General features: G+C 38.2%; 1 long non-coding RNA gene across 1 annotated transcript; it reads left to right on the top strand.

Moving 5' to 3' along the window:
- Positions 1-15,717: 15,717 nt before the first annotated feature.
- On the top strand, positions 15,718-16,660 carry LOC113287019. Its single transcript, XR_003329661.1, has 2 exons — positions 15,718-15,944; positions 16,148-16,660. It is a non-coding gene; the product is annotated as an uncharacterized LOC113287019 (long non-coding RNA).
- The last annotated feature ends 5,731 nt before the right edge of the window (positions 16,661-22,391 follow it).

Below are 22,391 nucleotides of genomic sequence, written 5' to 3'. Positions count from 1 at the left end.
AGGAAAGACAGGGGAGTTTAACTATATCGGGTCTGTTTGGATTTTGGGGAAACTTTTGAACGAGATTTAATTGGAGATTATCATTGGTATGGACTGATATTGTCCTGTTAACGTAAAACAATATTGGTAGTTGGTTCGAAATCGGGAGAAAAGGAAAGATATCACATAAACACGATAAGACAGGGAGTGTGTATTCTCGGATATTTTTGTTTTATTGTTTGAAGTTACGTATGAACCTAGGAGAAGATAAGAACTGCTATATTTGGGAAGAGTTTGAAACAAAACAGGGAAGTACGAGTCTTGGATTCGAGTAAATAGGGAAGTAATCATTGAAACAGGGACGAGAAATATTAACGGGATTTTGTGCTTCATAAAAGGAAGTTACGTGAAGGTTTAAGGAAGATGCTTTCCTAGTATTTGTGGCATCAAGTGTTGAGATCATAGCTGCACAAGACGCGTAAGAAAAAAGAAATAAAGGAAATAAAATCTCGGGACTTGAGGTGAAAGAAAGAAAAGAATAATCGATGATATCGTGGGAGACAATTTAGCATGTGGTATAAATAGTTATCTTAAGACCCAGAGGAAGGGAGTCGAGGAGTTTGGGGCCTTTACGTAGTTTAGAGGAGGCTCTGGTACGAAGAAATCACGTTGCAGAGAAATTTGCAGCAGTAGGAGGAAGAAGACGAAGCTGAAGAACATTGGACGACCCAAGTCAGTCGCAGAAAAGTGTGGTTTATCCATGACACACATAGTATCGTTCCCAGCAGTCTTACATCTTCTGTATCGTTAGTAACAGTCGATCTGCCACACATATAAACGTTGCAATTGATCTGTTTTGGTGATTTTCCTTGTACTTCCATATTTAAACACTCTTTGAGCCATGTTTATATCTTTTGAGAGTTTGTACGACATCATGAGCTAAACCCCAACACTGGGATGACGGAGGAAGCCATATTTCATGCGTGTGGTAATTATATTTAATTCTTTCATGACTTTTTGCATGGATTATTAATTGTTTTATGGTTTTTATTGAACAGTTGTGATTTCAATTGATGGGTTATACTTAGGTTAAGTCTTTTGATATCCCATGCTTTAGATTTACAGTCGTTGGTTTTCAAAAATCTACCTTGGCAAAGAAACAAAGTCAACATTCTATTTGAGCTATAATTGTCTAGAATAACTATATGAATCGCATGAATGGATTTATTGGTGGAATCCTGAGTCCAAGTCTCTTGTAACATTAAGTGAAACCAAAATTAAGTCTGAAATCAAATCTTTACAAGTCTTTGAACGAACTTCCACTTATCACTTTCAAGACTACATCACGAAGCTGCACGCCCGGTTATGTGTCGTCTTTCTTTCGAGGATCTTGCAAAGCAGACTCTTACAATATCGATAGGGCGGCTCGTCATATGGGTTTTTACCAAGGGGTCCCACTTGTTCGTCATCCAGTTGTTCCAGAAGTCTCGTTTCCAACTGTTCTCGATGCTACTGTTCTTGTGTCGGGTAAAAGTCTCCCTTTCCTGCTTGCGAAACGAAATCCATTAACAACCTCCAAATATAACATATTTTGGCAGGATGAGTTTCTCGTTTTCCATGGATTCGTGAATGATGTGGTAGAAAACCGTCGCGGTAAGCATTCTCCTGCGGTTTTAGTGGATCATCCACTGCTGAGAGATCCTTCTTCGCCCAAGCGAAAATCCGTTAGCCCGAATGCAGATAATCCCCAAGTGAAGGAGCGAAGATCTAAAAGCCGTGCCGATGGTTCCCAGTTAGTTTCGACATCCCTACCGACTTTCAGTTCGTCCAATATGCGGGTATGTGTGATTTTCCTCTTGACTTTAGTCCTGAGTATCCGTCTTTGTATCTTTCCTAGGGTCTCAGCAGCGTGAACGCCTTTACCAAACTTGCAAGAAGTCAGAAAACATCGCTTCTCGAGACGGAGGGTGGCGGTGCTGAGCCTATCCGTGGAGATGGAGAACTAGAGAAGAATGAAAGCTCAGAGTTAAGTGATGGTGAGAGTAGTTCTTCTAACAGCAGTGATGAATCTTCCTCTAGCCAGTCTGAAAGAGAATCAGTGAATCTCCCGCATGTTTTTCCTTTCTCTTTGGAAAATATCTAATCCGTGATGTCATAGGGGGAAACCGTTTATGAAGATGGCCCTGAGATAGAGACTGGTGGTGATACAGCTTTGTCTCCAATTGTGGCAGCCGCACCGGGCGACCTTGGAATGGATGTTGATCGAGATGAAAACGTCGTTGTGACTCAGACAATGGAGAGTACTACAGTGGCCGTAGGTGCAATTGTCATTAGGAATACCTTGCTTGTTGCTGATGTAGACGCGGGCGCCATTTTCAACCCTCCATACCTGGTTCCTTATCCGGATCATGTGTTGATCGGGGATTTAGCGTGCCAGCCAAACATGCGGTGCTATACACCAAGATATGGGAAAGCTACGGACATATCGCCACGACCAAGAAGGTTACTAGTCAATTTGCGTTGGTTAAGTGTGTGAAGGAATCTTTGTCTTCGATTGACGACATGTGCAGCGTGACCGGTAATACTGTTTCTGAGGATGGAATTTCGAGCTGGAGGTTCCATCGAGATATGTGTGTAAACTTCGAGTTCAATGTTCCTTGGTTCGTTGAAGGTTTCTCAGAGGTTGAAAAGTTGTTGGTCGAAAAAGCCGAAGGTCCTTCTGTGGATATGGTAAAGAAGTAGGAAGCGGAAGTCGAAAAATTGTCCAGGAAGCTGAAGTTGAAAAGGGCGGCTGTCCAAAGAACGAAGGAGGCTCTTGATAAGAAGAGCATGCCATTATTGAAAAACTTTCCTTGAATGTATTTCTGTCTTCTGAACTTCTTATTTTTAGGTTTTGTTTTTTTTTTTTGAAAGGCAAATGAAACGCCTAGTTTATGGTTTTGATTTTCAGGATTTTTGGATTGATAGAAAAATGTTACCTTGAGGGTTTTGGATTATTCTTTTGGAATGAATTGTTTTGGAATGGATTGTTTTGGGAATGATGTTGTCTTGGTTACGATTGCAAGTGACGCAAACATCCCAGGAAAACCATGGTACCGTGAGCGTTGCGTGTCTGTAGTTGACATGGGGTGAAACATAACATGGTTATCGGTTTCATCATTCCCGTGAAAACTTGAAATAGCAAACCATGTATTTTTTCTAGGTAAGACTTACTCGGTTTTTCAGGTCTCCTGATGAAAACGGAATCTTCCGGGTGTAAGACCGAGTTTTACGGGAGGCACCGCCGTGATTGTGGAAAGTCCCCAGTCGTCTCATCTGATAATCGAGTCGTCGATCCCTGGTTGGATCGTTCGCTTTTAACCTCTAGGCCGTCTCCAGTCATCCCTCGTCCTGTCAAGACTGATAATCGGGTCGTCTGGTAACTGAGTCGTTGATCCTTGAGCGGATCGTCTTCTTATACCTCCTTGATGTATGGGTCGAAGCATGAGATCGATGGTCGAAAATTGACACGGTAACCGAAAGATCAATCTCCCACTGATGTCTCCAATTATTTGAGGGTTAAAACAGTTTCTGCTGATTTTGGTAATTTCGGGTGTGTGGGTGAGAAACGAATTTAAACCCTAAACAATGTACTGCAAGGACGTACTTTAGATTCGAGAGATCAATCTGTACAAATCCGGCCTAAACCAAGAAATGGCCGTTCCAGACTTGCTTCAGTCACAAAGTGAAAGAGAAGGGTTGGTTTTAGGGAAGGAAGCGAAAAAAGTGTTGAGACCAGAATAGTTGATTCTGGAAGAGTAGTTGTTTCACGACTTGTATCAGAAAGTGGGAAGCTAACAGATGGAAAGCTAGAAAATGTTTTCTGAGTGTTGTATCCTCCTGACCTGAACTTGTTGTTCAGTGGAAATGGGTAATGGCTATTTATACAAGTCGAAGTGAAACGTACTCTGGTCTTATTAAGAAATAGAAAACGGGTGAGTAAATGGGAGGAGGTGGTAACTGGTAACGCTTTGAATTGATGTTCCGTAAAAGAAAGCGTTTCACCATTACTCCCTGTATTTACTAACCTCCTCATCCTTATGACACTTTCTTATAACGAGCGTAGTGTACACCGCACGCTGTAAACCGCCAAACCAATACCCAATGAGCATCCCCCAGTTTGTGACATGTGTTCATGTCTCGAGTGTTTTCGTGGAAAACATGTAGCATGTTGTTTTTGTCTGGAAAGTTGAGCTTGGGAGACTTGCCATCTCGGTGGTGACCTTCAACGGTCGAGATTTTCCATCTTAAGAGGAAGGTAGCCGTTGATTATTGCAACCTTTCGTTTGGTATCCAGTGGCATGAAAGTATGATCAGTATGGCTTTAATATGACCCATTTTAGGCGTGGCCAAAAGTTAGGGTTTTGGCTTTGTTTAGGCGCGACCAAACTAGGGACAAAGGTTTCCATGTGTTAGCTGGTAACCTTGGACGGCTAAGATGTGCATCTTAGATGGAAAACTGGTCGTTGATTGTTGCAGACCTTCGTTTTGGTAGCCGCATTGGGATGGCCGGCATGGTATGGCGCGGAAAGGTGGTTGGCATGTCATTGTCACATGTGGCATGGCATGCCTTGGCGCGGTTTGGCGTGGCCAAAACTAGGGTTTTGGGAAAAAGGTTACCATGCGTTGTCTGGCGACCTTGGACGGTTAGGATTTGCATCCAGGATGGAAGGGTGGCCGTTGATCATCGCACGCCTTCGTTTTGGTAGCCGAATGGGGAAGACCGGCATGGTATGGCACGACAAGGTGGTTGGCATGCCATTGACACATGTGGAATGGCATGCCTTGGCGCGGTTTGGCGTGGCCAAAACTAGGGTTTTGGGTCAAAGGTTACCATGTGTTGTTTGGCGATCTTGGACGGATATGATTTGCATCTAGGATGAAAGGGTGGTTGTTGATCGTCGCACGCCTTCGTTTTGGTAGCCGCATAGGGAAGGCTGGCATGGTATAGCGCGACAAGGTGGTTGGCATGCCATTGGCACATGTGGCATCGCATGCCTTGGTGCGGTTTGGCGTGGCCAAAACTAGGGTTTTGGGCCAAAGGTTACCATGTGTTGTTTGGAGACCTTGGACGGCTAAGATTGGCATCTAGGATGGGAGGGTGGCAGTTGATCGTCGCTCGCCTTTGTTTTGGTAGTCGCATAGGGAAGGCCGGCATGGTATAGCGCGACAAGGTGGTTGGCATGCCATTGGCACATGTGGCATGGCATGCCTTGGTGCGGTTTGGCGTGGCCAAAACTAGGGTTTGGGGCCAAAGGTTACCATGCGTTGTTTGGCGACCTTGGACGGCTAAGATTGGCATCTAGGATGGAAGGGTGGCAGTTGATCGTCACTCGCCTTTGTTTTGGTAGTCGCATAGGGAAGGCCGGCATGGTGGGGCCAAGGCCAATAACGCGGATGGCTTGGCATAGTGGGGCCAAGGGTTCGGTACGGAAGGCTTGGCATGGTGGGGCCAAGGCAAGGTGCGATTGGCTTGGCATGGTGGGGACAAGGGTTTGGAATTCCATTGGCGCATGGTGCGGCTAGCATGGTTGGGGCCAAGGCAAGGTGCGGTTGGCTTGGCATGGTGGGGCCAAGGGTTTGGCATGCCATTGGTGCAAGGTGCGGCCAGCATGGTTGGCATGCCTTGACGCGGTATACGTGGCTGGCATGGTTGGCATGCCTTGGCGCGGAGATGTGGCTGGCATGGTTTTCCATTGGCACAGTGGTGCGGCTGGCATGGTTGTCATGCCTTGGCGCGGAGATGTTGATGGCATGGTTGGCATGCCTTGGCGCGGAGATGTGGCTGGCATGGTTTGCCATTGGCACAGTGGTGCGGCTGGCATGGTTGGCATGCCTTGGCGGGGAGATGGGGCTGGCATGGTTTGCCATTGGCAAAGTGGTGCGACTGGCATGGTTGGCATACCTTGGCGCGGTAGCATGTGAATTAGGGTTTGGCATAGAAGATGTCGGTCAATGTTAAGGGTTCTGCCGTGGAACATGACACACGATAAAAAAAAGGTACCCTGGTAATTCTTACGTACGCATGTTGATCGATTCAATAAATTTTCTAATGGTCATAGTTACGTCGGGTCAGTTGTACGGTTTTACGATTTTAACCCTAAGCTAAAAACCACCATCAACACATACGTACAAATGAATATTTTTCACTGTCCTTATAGACCATCCCTGGTGATATGTGTTTGATCCATGAATTGAAATCTTAGATTATTATCAGATAGACACAAACATACCTTTGAATATTAAACTGTTTACGGTTACACTGCTATTTTTCAAGCCTTTTCTTGAGATTGTTGTATTGATTTCTTGAGATAGTGTCTGTACTCGTTCCCCATCAATGTTTGGTCAGTATTTTTCCAAGGACTCACAAAGTTTCAACAAAATGATACCACATAAGATTTTGCGGAGAAAAACCACGACCAAATGAAGTACTCAGCGAATGGTTTTGCTTCACTGACATTACGGTACTTTTGGATCAGAACTGATACACATCTTGAACCTGCGGGTTGTACCGCAAGAGAGAATGGAAGTGGTCCTCTAAAAGAAATGGTTCCACCTCCCGTGTCACATCAATACAGCTCACAGAGTGTGAATCATTTTTATTTTTTAACTGTATATGTCAATAGAAAATTCCAAAAAAAATAATCAATTGTATGATTTTGTATGTTCATGTTTTACCATAAAATTGAAATTATGCCAAGTAACCGCTAATTAATTTATCGTTTACTTGCAAAATATATATTGATAAGCCCAATTGTCTCTAGAAATAACAATGATTTTTTTTTATTAAGAACAACTTAAATAATCAGCTGTGAAATAAAAATGTTTTAAAAATAGTTAAACTGTGGAATAAAAAAATGTAAAAGGATACAACTATAAAATATATTTTGTAGGTTCACTCTCACGTAACTATTCCATCGTTTTCTTAATTTCCTGCTGACTTTTCAAGTCCTTTAACTCATAGTTATTTTTCATGGGGATATGTGATCGAAAAACTAAAAAACACTAATATTTTTGAGTTTTAAGGCATCAATCTTTAAAAAAACTAAGAAGACGCCCAAAGATACCTTTCTTTAATTTCTACCTGAAAATTGGTCCATAACATTCAAAATCAGACCCATCCATAATCGACTCCAAAAGATTCATAGTTCGAAATCTAGGATTTAGATGTATGCCACACGGTGTAAAAAATGGGAGATAGAAAAGAATATATGAATATAGTCGATTTGGGTTAAACACTACATCGTAAAAGCCTCATCCAATCATTCTATACTGTAACAATTTTTTATCACTTTTTCCAGGACCATGTGAAAAACCATGCGAAGACCGTTTGTTTCCTCTATCACTTTTCAGAACAAATGATGAACTTTTTTGGGTAGTGGTGATCCGGTTGAATGCACCCAAATTAATGTGAAGAGTCCATTTATGCACTATTTTCATTAAGGTTCACTAAGGTGACATTTTTTATGCTACGAAACGTGCCACTAGGGCTGCACATAACCGTCCCTACCCGCCGATCCAACCCGAACCCGCATAGATTAACCCGCACCCGATCCAACCCGCTTAGGAATGGGTTGACTATGGGTGAGCACGGCCAAACCCGTTGTATGATGGGTCGGTTGCGGGTAGCTGCTTCCATCACCTGACCCTACCCGCCTACCCGCCAAAATTTCCTAACCTTAGATTATCTATCCTAGGATTAATCTCATCCATAGAAAATATCATATATAATGCCTAACCCTAGCTAATCCTATCAACTTTCATTCGCACCCCTTTTCACTTCACTCCTCTTCAGCCTCTTCTCTCCTTCGCTCGGTTGTGCCTTTTCACTTCAATTGCATCAATTCTCAACTCAGATCACCACCAGAAATCCAATAATGGAAGGTAAGAATCGTAAGTCAGACTAATTGATCTATTTATAATTTTTAGATTTTGTGATTTTCTTTGATTTTGAATTTGGGGTATCTGTTTAGGGTTTTGTTGTTTTTTTTCAATTTAGGGTATCTATTTTTGTTATAATCTTTGATTAATTGATCTTGCGATATTCTGACTTTGTTTTGTTAATCTTTTGTGTATATTGGAATTGGATTTTGGGGATTTTGTTCACTTCTTAAAGGAGCTAAAAGTAATCTGAGATTCTGAGGTACAATACTTATGACCCTTATCCAATCTGGCAACATCCAATTGATTCTGAGCTAAAAGTAATCTGAGATTTTGTTAATGATTTTGGGGATTTTGTTAGTGTAATGGTATTTTTATGGTCACTATGATTGCTAAAAATTGCTAAAAATCTGAGACTGTAACATGTTATTACTTGAGCACATTGGCAGTAAATAAGAAATGAATTGATTCATTGATTCTAATAGTGCGGTATACTTCCTGTTTTACAGAATTTTTTGTGTTTCAATTTTACTTTATTTTACTGGATGTTAACATCCATCCTCAATCTTTCACCATGGAAAGTGATATTACTGGCAGCAGATAGCTTTAATTGGCAGCAGATAACTTAAAACTAAAATTAGTGTTTGTATTTGAAAATAAGAAAGAGTAAAATTCTTGGCTCTGATTCTATGGGTGGATTCCCCTTTTAGAGTTGCTTAAACTAAAATTGGCAGCAGATAGCTTTAATCTGTTATCTAGGTACAATCATCATAAGCAGCAGCTGGTTTACATTTTTGGTTTCTGCTGCTCTGACTGACCCCCTGCACTGTAATTATCAACGACAATATGTTTTGCAATGTTTTCATCCTCCCCTGAAATGGGTTTTTTCTTATTATAATTTTCTGTGGTGATATTCGTTTGTTGTTTTATATTCTGCAATGGATGATGATTATTGAACTTGTGCCAGAACTGTAGAAGTTAACTCATACAATCAAACAACAATATGTATCTCTTTGGTGACTGAATACGTCTGGCATTTAATTTGTATGATATAGTCTCTCTAGTTTTGAGGCTTGAGTTGTATGACATTTAATTTGTATGATTCTCATGGTCATCTGGTTGCGTCACATGGATGGCATAGCAGAATTATACCCCATTGTCGGTGCTTTGATTAATTACATCAACTTTCATTTTAATTGTTCATTTCCCTTGCAGATCTATTTGGTGACCTTGCTACTTCTTACATCATCATAGATGATTGATTCCTATTGGGTTAGACAAGGTAATGACGCCAAGGGCCACTGTCAGTAAATTGATTCTGAGTTCGTTGGTTTGTTACATCTATGTTATTGTAAGTTGTAACTAATTGACATACATTGATTAATTTCAGGCTTCCAGCGCATTCAGGGGTAAAACGTCTACATTTTTCGATGGAGGAAGTTGGTCGCTTGATATGAATCACATCTCATGATCTTTCTTTTCTCCAGCTACTAGTATAGTTATTAGGATTTAGTACAGTAGCTAGTAGGCTAGTAATTCACCATTTGAGCTTTTAGAAGTTGAACTCATTTTTATTTTGTAAACACTTTTAGTTGTAAGTAACTTGTTATGATGTTAATTGTCTGCACTTTTAGTTATTTGTCATGTTCATACAATTCATTTCATTTTATATCGGGTTAACCCGCCACCCATCCGAACCAACCCGCTGTAATGTGGGTCGGGTTAAAATCGACCCACTATGATGTCGGGTTGGTTATGGGGTGACAACTTCTGTTACCCGCCATCAGTGGATTGGATGGTGGGTGAGACCAAAATCGACACAAACCGACCCATGTGCAGCCCTAAATGCCACCCAGGTTAAAGTTAGATAAAATTATATTCATCCTAATTTTCTAAACAGGAGAGGATAATTCCCTGCGAACCAAAAATATTAAGGAAAAAAATTTAGGAGGACAACAGTCCTCCGGTGTAGCTACGTCACTGTGGCTATATAGTCTTGTTTATTTATATATATTTAAAGAAAAATCGATACGAAGATAAAAATATATATATTTCAAATCTTTCAAATCTTTCTTTTCCACCTCTATTTTGTAAAACAAAAAAAATGCTAAAGAAAAATCAAAATTACATCCCAGTCAAATAAAGCCTGCGACATCGAGTGGACAATAAACCTGTCATCATTTCCGCACCAAATGGTTCTTGATCAACAATATTAGTTCGTCGCTGCCTTTACGTCTACCCTATGAGCTCGTACGTTAAAAATGTTCTTGGTGGTCCGGCCAGTAGCAAGGATCAAGAATTTAAGTGTTTTCAGCTGCGTTTAAAGATCAAATTATTATTGTCATTCATCTCTGTTTGTATCAAACTTGCATTAGTCTCCTTCCACTCACCCTAAATTCCCAAAAAAACCTCACTGTAGACCCATTGTTAACTTTAATCCCAACAAGTATTTGAACATATATTTTACATTGTACACGAAAGACTTTATCAGCATTATCTACTGTCTTAGTTAGCATATACTTTATTTCCGGTTTGATACTTAGAGAATTAGCACAAACGACTGCATGTGCCTCAAGATATAATACCCGACGGTCCTGACCAAACACACTTCAGTATCCTACTAAAGTCAAGATTAAAGACATTCATCTCATGCAAGGTGGACTCAAAAGCAAGAACCATGCCAACTATCCGAAGTGTTTGAAGTGCGTGGGGTTCCAACTCGAAACCAATTGGCAATAAGTGGAGTAGCTCCACATCTTATATGGACCGCTGTATGGTTGCCTTGCCTTTTTGGGTCTTACTGGGTCTCACATTTCATACAGGGCTTGGTTGTGATAACATATTAGAATACGGGCATCCAACTCACAACCAATTGGCTATAAGTGGAGTAGCTCCACACATTGGAAGCCCACACATTTCAAACATAGTATCAGAGCCAGACCCGCATAAGAGTGGAATGAAAAGCAGACTCAAAGGACTTCCCGTCCCCCCGTACAGAGGTCCACGTTGTAGTGGCTTAATCTCTGCCCTACACGTGGAGGGGGAGCATGTTGGAGAAACTATGAGATAATTACACATGGCTAACTCCTTAGCCTAGATTTTAATATATAAGGTGGTGAACCACTCCACTCATTGCCAATTAATTTTTAGTTGGATGCTCGCATTCTAATACGAAGCAATTTCATGTACAGAGAATATATATTTTTTCATGATCTTTTGCAAATACAAATGCATTTCCAAGGAAAGGTAGTACATTGTTTTTCTCATTAAGCAATGGTTAAAGTAAGGATTGGTACAGTTCTTCTTTTTTTCTCATTTATGATGATTATAGAAGTACATTAACACTATACATGAGGTTGGATCTGAAGTAATACTCTTTTTTAAGAATCTGAATTTTTTGCCAGGAACACTTTATACCACAGTTTTTAAAATGCGATGCATGAACCTTTGGTAATCCTTTGTATTGAGGTATAAGACTTTAGTTTTAGCAAGAACAACGTTAGTTCGAACGACAGGAAAAAGCCTAATTATGTTCAAACTTAATAACCAGGGAAAAAATAAAGGATGTCACGAACATGACTCGTTTGGGTTTTACATTAAATTGTATTCATTTTAGAAACAGAGTTAAAAATAAAATATCTAATATCATGATATGATGCTATGCCTCTTCTTGATTGTACCCAGATACAATCACAGGCAAACCGTTGAATCAAAATGGAGAAGCACAAAGACTTGATCCTTCAAGTTATTCGATTCAAAATACATAAAATTGGTTAAAAAGACTAAAATCAACAATTCATGGGTGAAAAAGACATCTAGATTTTGATACTGTTTAAATGGACAAAAATATAAAATAGTCAGGATGTAACCAGTTTCATCCTACCCATTTTCAAATAATTTTTCTTATTTTTAATTTACATCAGGATGCATCCAGTTTCATCGTCGCTATTTTTTAAGTTTAAGTCAGGATGAATCCAGTTTCATCCTTGCTATTCTTTTTTTGTGTCAATTTCACCCATACTAATTTTTACTCGTCCATTTGAACCATGTTTTAAAAATATTTGGACAAATAATCCATTTTCCGTTCAGACTATAGAAAAGACCTATTTAATTTCTTTGTCAAGTACACCGACTAACATGAAAAATAGGGAAATAAATGAATTATACTTGCAACAGTGTAAAAGATATGTGCAAACATGATAAATAATAGAGCAAAGCATAAACCCAAAATGTATCTTTAGGTCGCTGAAAAGTAGAACACTCAAGTGAAAAAACCGGAGCCTTCTTGTAAACCAAGAGATGAAAATCAGTATACAGATTCAGACATAATTAAAGAAAGAGAATAAAGAAACGTTTGGATTGGAAGATAATGCAGACGTAAAATCAATCTCATAATAAATCTTCCAAATCATGTTCCACCTGAAAAAAAAATTGATATTAAATATTTGAGCATTGGACAAACGAAAACTAAACAGATAAATATACTTTCAGAAAAAAAAATAACAGAAAAAAAGAAAAGAAAAATTGGACGATTTCATTACCTCATCGTATATTTGATATCTTGCACCCACAACCAAAGAAAACCCCGTGAAAAATAAAATAAAAATGAAAATTTTGTTACCTCGTAAATGTATTCTGAGAGTTCGAGGTCATCAATATCGGCCCAATAAAACCCAATCTTAGGAAAACCAATAGGGGCACGATTTCGCACTGTCACCTACAAAACCAAAACAAAAGAGGTATATGCGTGGATTTAGAATAAATAATGAGTTTGGAATTAATACCATGAAGCTTCGAAAGAATTAATATTCTCCTCTTGTTTCACCCCGGATGGTTAGACTTCCAAGGATACATGCAAAAGCAAAAAAAGAAAAAGATCAGACAACAAAATCTCAAATTGTAAGAACCAGAAAAAGAAAATAAAGCCTATTAAAACCCTAAAAAAGAAAAGCAACACCCAAACAATGAGTTTTGGTTTTCGCTAACTTATTTATATAGAGAGTTAGGTAACACAAAAATTCCTTTAAAACAGAAATAATATCAATCACGATCTTAAAAAGTTAAGTATAATATATCGTCATTCACTCCGTATTTTATTTTTCGATAAACATTGTATATATTTGAGACAAAATATTGTGCATATCCTCCGCATATGGCAATAGAATTTTTCAATTTATTTTTTATCTCTTTTGTAGAAAACAGGAGCAATTAATTAGTAACTATGAAATAAAAATTATAGAAATCGTGAATTAATTATTAAAGATTTTGTAACCATGAAATAAAGATTTTAGAAATATGTAAAGATTTTGTTTAATTTTCTTTGTTTTTTAATTAATTATTAACCATGAAATAATATTTTTTTAATAAGGAATATAATATGTTTGTTTACATTTGCTTTGTTTTTTTAATTATAGAAAAAACAAATTAAGAAAAATAATTTTTGGAAATCATAGTTTCTTGAGTGCTTGTTTGTTTTGTATTAGCTAATTTTTTGTTTGTTTTGTATTAGCTAATTTTTTTTGTTTTGTATTAGCTTTATTCAAATCATAATTTTTGTCCAAAATTATTCATACAGATTACTAACAAAAATTCAAATGATGTGCAGGATCACCAGCAAAGGTTTGCGGAAAAGAGATTCATGACTGGGCTGATCAAGTTTTGCAGAATAGAGATTTATGACCGGGCCAATCAGGTTTTTTCTGAAACTTTATTTTTTCTCGATTTAATTGATAGTTTGGGGATGTAATTAGGAAGATTACATTTTTTTAAGAATGTAAACGGATACAATTGATAGTTTGGGGATGTAATTAGGAAAATAACATTTTTTTGTGTATGTAAACGGACACTGGACACTGGATGGTCATTCGATTTATTTTCTCATCACGTGATGATCATTCTTTTTATTTTTTTGATTATCATGAAGGAATCGTGATTTGATATATTACTGGCATTATTATTGGCATGTTAGGAGATTTTCAAAATTTTGTTATGCGAGGAAAGAAGAAGATTTTTCAAGATTTAGTTATTTTATTTTTAGAAAAACAATATTTTTTTAGTTAAAATTCAATATTTTATTACTAAAAAAAAGTAAATAGTGGGGCCAGAATCAACCAGAAGCGAGAATTCAGAATTAACGTGGAGCTCTGGTGAATGAGAACGCTTTAAAAAACTCTGTTATTATATAGAGAATATGTACCACCATCTTCTCCCATTCATTTTCTTCATTTATCTCTTCCGTTGATTTGAACTATCTTTCTCCTCCTTCTTCAAATATCTTTGCGCCTCCGGATCCATATTTTCCACATAAGGATGAGCCCACTCTTGATACCATCCTATGTAATTAGCATCCGCTTCGGAAGTCCCATGAGAAGCTTGAAGCAGTCTTCTACTCATTTGGTTTTCTTGTTGGGAACGAGCATTCCAATCATCGATCGACGGTGTTGTTGTATAGTTCAATTTGACATCTTTGTCCTTAAACACGGAGTTGTCTACACTCAGTGGAAAACGAGATCCTTCAGGTACAATTTGCTGGACAATACCAATTTGGCGGAGCGTTCTACGAGGATCCAAAATGACGAACCCGGTTCAATGAAACAAAGGTCCCATATAGGTCGCCATATTAGAAAATACTCTATCACCAACTTCCTCATCTCCATCCTCATCAAGTATCAAGTATGTATCAAAGTCCACATCATCAATTGTGAAAGCATCTAATTTTCTCCTCATTTCGACCAATAGATTCTGTTTATCCTTGTGTTGGGTCCCTCCAAAGGGGTATCTTCCTCCTGTAGGTTTCTCTAGAGGCCATTTTGTATCCCTAGTAGGCCACAAGGATTTAAAATGGTCGTAAACCCATGACTACAGAACAAAAAATAATCAATTATACATACAAACCAATATATAAAAATAAATTAAACCAATATTTGTTATATTAACACAGAAAGATACCTGGATAAGAGCAACACATCCCGTAATTTGTGTTATATTCCACCTAGAAGCTTTGCAAAGACTGTCCATCGCACTAGCAAGGAGGGCGGTGCCCCACGAGTACCTAGGTACCTCGTTAGTTTCTGGATCGAGACTGAGAGTCTTCAACCACTGCAAATAACAAGCATTTACCTTATTTCCTGAGAAATCGGGAAAAAACATGTTCCCAAGAGCGTGCAACAAGTAAGCTATATCCGTATGTCTAGCTCTTTTTGCGCCCATCACGATCTCTCCATTTTTGGTCTTACGGTCAGAATCCTCAAACTGCTCCCTCAAACGAACCAGGTTAATCTTCTTTGACATATTAACAGTTTCATGACGTTCACTCGGTTGTAAAAGTCCCCTTTTAGCTCTAGGCGAGGCTCCATAACCTATCTCAAACTCTTCTTCCGCTTTATCTTTGCTCCATCCAAGACAGTCTTTAGCCAAGACATAAAGGTCATCATAAGGTAGAGAATTGTTGAAAACCTCATACACAACCTTTTCTTCCAAAGCAAGACCGGTGATTGACTTTGCATCATCCGGGGTCATAGTCATCTCGCCGAATGGGAGTAGAAAAGTCATGGTTTCGCGCCAGAATCTTTCTCTAAAATTACAAACCACTAGTCCGGAATAGGGTATAAATCACGTTTTTAAATGACAAACTAATTGCGTGACTAGGATATTACAAACAAATAATGTCATATAATTTGAAAATAGTGGGACCCATTATTTAACACCAAAAAAATGTTATTCTCAAATATGATAAATTTGTGGGTGCATGATTTTTCATGGACTATTATATCATGGAATAAATCTGTCGGGTATCATAAGTTTTAATGCCCCCAATGATATTTTGTTACGCACCACAAAAATAGCTTACCACTGGCTTGGCATAGACACCGGATTACTTGCCATAAGTCCATAGAGCGATGTCGGTTCCATTCTAGTTAACACCCCAGAAGCAGAAGATAAGTTCTTAGTTCATCTCTTCACCCCGCCGTCCGTTTTTTTTCCTCCGGAACCCTAACTACCCACCCAAGAGGAAAATGTAGATTAGAAGAAGAAGACAGTATCGAGTAAGTTTGGAATCCTTGTCATCTTTGTATATGGGTTTTGCTAAGTTTCTATGTCCCTAAAAAATTGATTTTGGTGACCAAAATTGTACATCCAAAGATTTTGATTTGGTAGAAATTGGAAGGATTGATTTTGATTAGTTCGATTGAATGAAATTGGTTTCGGAATTCACTTTTTCAAACCATTCTTTTTGTTATTTTGCTAGACAAAAGAGGAGATCGGAGAAGAAGAAATATCAAATTAAAGTAAGTTTCAAATCCCTTTTCATCTTTGATTTTTTTTCCTCTCTCTTAAGCTTAAGAATCGATGATTGTAAAGATTTTGGTTTCATAATTTGGTTCTGCAACTGGTCTGTTGATTTGATAAGAGTATGACATATGGATTTCCTTTATTGTAATAATATTTCTTTCCAAACTTCGATCATGAAATTGTCCTGTTCCTTAGTAGGTTTTATAGGTTTATGTCATCAGATTGATTAGTTCTTTGTTAATATGGTCATGTGTTGTTTCTTCTCTCTGAGTATAAGATTGATCTGGTGAGTATTTATCCTAGACGTATTTCGATACAATTATCTAGTATATGCGGTTTGAGCTTAATCTCCACTACTTGGAATCCTACTGCTTGCCGTCTGTTTGCTAAGACAGGCCAAAACTCAAAATTGTGGGTGTTGGGGGAAGGTGAAAAGGAACGTGCCTCAAAGGTCTTGAAAATTGCTTAATTTTCCACTCTTCCAATTTTAGGTGTTTCATCGTGCTTCAAAAATCTTGAAACAGGCTTTATTGGAATGATGTTGTTTTATAAACTTTAGCTTTTAGAATGACATCGTACGGCCAAAGAGGATATTTTAGTGTTTGGTCCTAACCGTGCATATACGTTCTTTATTTTTCTTTAGAAGTGATATGTGTTCAGTAGAATCTGTACTCATCACACAATTTAGGACTGAAACCCTGTCTAACTTTAGATTAATATTTATACATTGCATCGTGTTGGTTGTAACTTTCGGAAGAGCAGACACATAATAGATTTACTAATTTGTAATGCAGTATGATAGCGCTGGCGAATAATTGCCAATCAACTTTGAAAAACAAAGTAAACAAATTCCTATTGTCGAAGAAAACATAGAAGTCAGGCCTAACATTATGTTCCTTGACAGAGATTATTCGGTCTGATTCTTAGATCCCCAATCAGCAAGAAACTATTTTACCAACCATGTCTCCTCAAAAAACTATTTAAAAACGTAATCTTAATTCTGATAATTTGTAATTTTGTTTTTTACTGCAATGAATACTAATCTTATTCTGATAATTTGTAGTTCTGTATCAAAATCTCTAAGATTAGCCTTCATTTTTTACCAAATGTTGTTTAGCCAAACGTTTCCATGAGTTATTGTAAATTTTGCATCTCTGAACTGCTGGTGTTTGAAAATGTTCAACAAGATGCAAACTCCAACCACAAGCCGGCAGTGTAGTAGTACTACTCTTAGATGCTTCCCTTCCCTAGTCAGATCGTAACAAATAAATTGAGGTAAGTGAGATGATAAGAAGAACATATCGTGATGATTCATAGGTACAGACTGTATATAATGAGGCATACTGCATACTAATCTGTCGTCTCCGGCTAGCCATCGCTTCTTTGACATCGAGCATACGTCAAAGAAGTACGTATTCCCTGAAATGGTTTTTGTGGGTGTTTCGTCCAATCCCGTATGGGTGCTAGTAGTTAGGTTGGATTCGTGAGACAAGTTTTACTGTGTAGAGCCATCTGTTTAAAATGCAAATTTTTGCATGCCAAGTATGTACTTTCCATGTAAAAATCAAGTGCATTATTAAAAGGTACTACTTTAATAAATTAAGTTTCAGATTCAGATGATATTAATTTTAGACATTTACTTACATATTTAATGCCTTGGAACTAAAGTACTCCTTAGAGGAAACCCTTCTAAAGTTGTTTATGCAGTTTCTAATGAGAACTAATGTCAGAGACTCAGAAAAGAGTGGTTGTATAATTTTCGGTTGAAGTGTGAAATTATAAATGCTTGCCTGAATGATTGCATTCTTTACCGGAAGGATTATCCTGACTTGGATGAATGTCCTAATTGTAAAGAAAATAGATGGAAACCAGCTGATAAGCAGAAGCCACATGCCAAAGAGTGGCGATGAAAAACCTAAGATACTTCTCAGTTGCGGAAAGGTTGCAGCGCATGTTTAGTATGCCATGGATGGCAGAGCTGATGAATTAGCCTGGTAATGTAGACGAAAGCTTATGAAGTTTTAGTACTGATTATTAGTTATGATGTTACGGGAAAATTTAGGAGAAGCAGAAGTTCAACACCAGTCAACGTCCCAACAATGGCTCACAATAAAATTTATCAGCCCTGGTTTTTTAGTAGGAGTTTTCATTTATGATAAAAATGTACTCCCTCCGTTCTTTTTTAATAGGCCAGTTTTGTTTTTAGCGAAATTTAAGGAAATTAAGAGAACTAATCATTGAAAGTGGTCCTCATGACACTTGTCAATAAAAGAAGTGAAGTGAAATGGTCCCCATGACACTTGTTAGCAAAAGAAGTAAAGTGAAGTGGTCCACATGACACTTGTCATCAAAAGAAGTTAAGAGAAAAGTGGTCCCAAAAAATTAAAATAACATTTGACTTTCCCAATTAGGAAACTGGCCTATTTTTTTGAAACTTTTATTTATAGAAACTGGCCTATTAAAAAAGAACGGAGGGAGTATTTCTTAATGTATTTCTTGAATTTTTTTACTTTGGGTCTCAGTTGAATTTAATTCTTTTTATTCAGATATTCAACTTTGATAAAAATAAATATTGAGTTTAAACTAATTTGAGCTTAATCCTTTTAGATATTCAATTGAGTAAAGGATTTTTTTTATTATAAATACACATTCTGATGCAAATTGCAAACCGTCTCAGTCCGAAAGGATGAAGTTCCAGTTTCTTCAATTTTACTCGAACTCTAATTTTCGACTTAAGTGTCAAGTATCGATTATGTAACTGAATTTTGATGCAGATAACTGCAATTCTAAAGGATGAAGTTCCAGTTTCTCTAATTTTACTTGAACTCGTTCCAAGTAGATCAAATATTCGACTGAAGTGCCGAGTTTTGATTATGTAACTGAAAGCCTCGAATCGAAACGATGAAGTTCCAGTTTCTCCAATTTTACTCGAACTTATTCTAACCAGGTCAAATTTTCAAGTGAAGTGCCGAGTCTCGATTATGTAACTGAGTTTTGATACATATAGCTTCGAATTGAAAGGTTGAATTTCCAGTTTCTCCAATTTTACTCGAACTCATTCCAGATATATCAAATATTCGACTGAAGTGCCGAGTTTTGATTACGCAACTGAATTTTGACGCATATAGCCTCTAATCGAAAGAATGAAGTTCCAGTTTCTCTCCAATTTTACTCGAACTCGTTCCAACCAGGTCAAATTTCCGAGTGAAGTGCCGAGTCTCGATTATGTAACTGAATTTTGACACATATAGCCTCGAATTGAAAGGATGAAGTTCCAGTTTCTCCAATTTTACTCGAACTTGTTCCAACTAGATCAAATGTTCGACTGAAGTGTCGAGTTTTGATAACGCAATTGAATTTTGACGCGGATAGCCTCGAATCGATAGGATGAAGTTCCAGTTTTTCCAATTTTACTCGAACTCGTTCCAACAAGGTCAAATTTTCGAGTGAAGTGCCGAGTCGCGATTATGTAACTGAATATTGACGCATATAGCCTCGAATTGAAAGGATGAAGTTCTAGTTTCTCCAATTTTACTTGAACTCGTTCAAACAAGGTCAAATTTTCGAGTGAAGTGCCGAGTCTCGATTATGTAACTGAATTTTGATGCGTATAGCCTTGAATTGAAAGGATGAAGTTTTAGTTTCTCCAATTTTGCTCTAACTCGTTCCAACCAGGTCAAATTTTAGAGTGAAGTGCCGAGTTTCGATTATGTAACTGAATTTTGACGCATATAGCCAGAATCGAAAGGAAGAAGTTCTAGTTTCACCAATTTTACTCGAACCATAATTTTCGACTTAAGTGTCGAGTCTTGATTATGTAACTGCATTTTGATGCAGATAGCCTCAATTCTAAAGGATGAAGTTCTAGTTTCTCCAATTTTACTCGAATTCGTTCCAACCAGGTCAAATTTTCAAGCGAAGTGCCGAGTCTTGATTTGTAACTGAATTTTTGACGCATAATATAACCTAAATTCGAAAGGATTAAGTTCCAGTTTCTCCAACTGTAGATGGGGAAAAACGATTTGCTGGTTTTTAAGGAATTGAGGAGACGACCGTACTGAGGAGACTCCTCGAACCGAGCGAAATGTTAAACCGCTGCAAAGGGGGTGCTTTAGATTCGAGAGATCAATCTGTAGTACTCTGACCTAAATCAAGACAATGATCGTTCCAGAGTAAATTCGGTCACAAGAGAGGATGGGTTGATCTGTAGAAGGGAAGATGAGAAATGTGTGAAATCAATGGTAATCAAAGATTGTGGGTGTGTGAATTCCGAATACGATAAGCTCTGAGTGATTGAAATTGCTCAATTGAGAGTAGTTGCTTAATGGATGAGTTGATGATCTCGTGTTGTCGATGAGACGTGAGATTGATGATACTGATGATGCTTCAATCATGATTCAGAAACTTATTTATATTGATGGAGTTGTAGACACCATGATTCCATGAAGTGTGACAGTTGATGGAATCAAGGAGTGGGGAAGTGGAGATCGTGTTGAAACCAGTTGTTCAACGTGTAGAGACTTGGTCGATTTTCCACCCACTACCTCGTGAATTCCTTCAACTGATTGCACGACTTGCTCACGTTCCATCGTGTGTTTGAACACACGTGACGTAGACCGCCAGACCAAAACCCTAAGTGATATCCCCCCAAGTGACACGATTGACGTTTCGTGGTTTGTTTGTCAATTGATGACTTTGTGGTTTAATGGGAGGATGAGTCCATGTAGTCGTTGAGTTGAACATGATGTTCTGAAACTCATGAATTGAACATGTCATGAGACAGAGGTATAGTTCTTACGATGAAGTGAAAAAGTATTGCTCATTCGATGGATTGTTGAATATCGATTGTTGAACCAATATTCCTTGGTTCGAGCAAATATTCCTCATCTGAGCAAATGCTTCTCATGTGATGAATTGTTGAATTTTTGATCGTCTGAGCATGTTTGCTCATCTGATGGATTATTGGCAGCGTACCAAAATATTAATTAGAATATTGGTCGTTGAACCGAGCATAATTAATAAAATTAATGACCATGAGGTCGTCATAAAATTATTAAGTTTAGAATCTGGAATGATGATCCTTGGATTTAGAAACCCTAATTTGATCAATTGATGATCAATTCATGGTTCGTCAGAATTTCAACCATGGGACGAAGGAGGGAGCGATTACATGGGACTTTGGATCAACCATGTAGTGTCCATATGCTCACGTGAGCAAATACGAAGAACTCCTGAAGAGTTGAAGATTTGTTGGTGAAAGAATGATTAAATGCTGGTTTAATCATTTATTCGAAAATGCTCGTCTGAGCCTTAGGTGAGAAAACCTAATTAATTATGACGAGGCGAGGGACCGACCATGGAGTCATGAAACCGGCCCTGGGTTGTCCCATGACCGCCCGACGATCACTTCATGAAAATCCAAAGTGTTTGGGAGAGTTTTGGACATAATACGAGCAATTGTGCAAATTAGGTCAAAACTATGAAAATTGATGGGACCGGCTTCCGTGAGACAAAGAACCAATCTTGGTCGGTCAAGATAGCGTGCTCGTGTCCCCAAGGCGTCCGTGTCTCAGTCCTGAGAATTTTGATATTTTATGGCGTGCAATTGAGCATCCGTTCGAGAAAATATGCCAAAATTAGGGTTTCGACGAAAATGAGGAAAACACCATGAGATGATGAAAAATAATTATAAAATAAGGAATGAGGAGGCGTGGGACCGCCGTGGTCAAGGCATGGTCGGTCGGTCGTGACCACGGTCCCGTGGTGCCTTTTCCTTAATTTTATAATATTTTGATGATTTTATTAAAAATTCATGAATTTTGAGAAATTTGATGAATTTTGGGAGTTTCCATTAATTGAAGGAGTTTTCATGAGTTCAAGGAAGCAAAAAATATTAAAATAATAAAACAAGGGCGTGTGGGACCGTGGAAGGCATGGACGGCCGGCTAGGGACCGGTCCCACGAGTTTTCCTAATTTTATAATGATTTTATGAAAAATTCATGAATTTTGAGAAATTTGATGAATTTAGGGAGTTTCCATGAATTGAAGGAATTTTCATGAGTTCAAGGAAGCAAAAAATATTAAAATAATAAAACAAGGGCGTGTGGGACCGTGGAAGGCATGGCCGGCCGGCTAGGGCCCAGTCCCACGAGTTTCCCTAATTTTCCCGTAAAATAATAAAAATGCATTAAAAATATAA

Source organism: Papaver somniferum, chromosome 6 (assembly GCF_003573695.1).
Source record: "Papaver somniferum cultivar HN1 chromosome 6, ASM357369v1, whole genome shotgun sequence".
Classification (NCBI taxonomy): Eukaryota; Viridiplantae; Streptophyta; class Magnoliopsida; order Ranunculales; family Papaveraceae; genus Papaver; species Papaver somniferum.
Note: the sequence above shows the minus strand (reverse complement) of the source record. Positions and strands in the feature narration are given on the sequence as shown.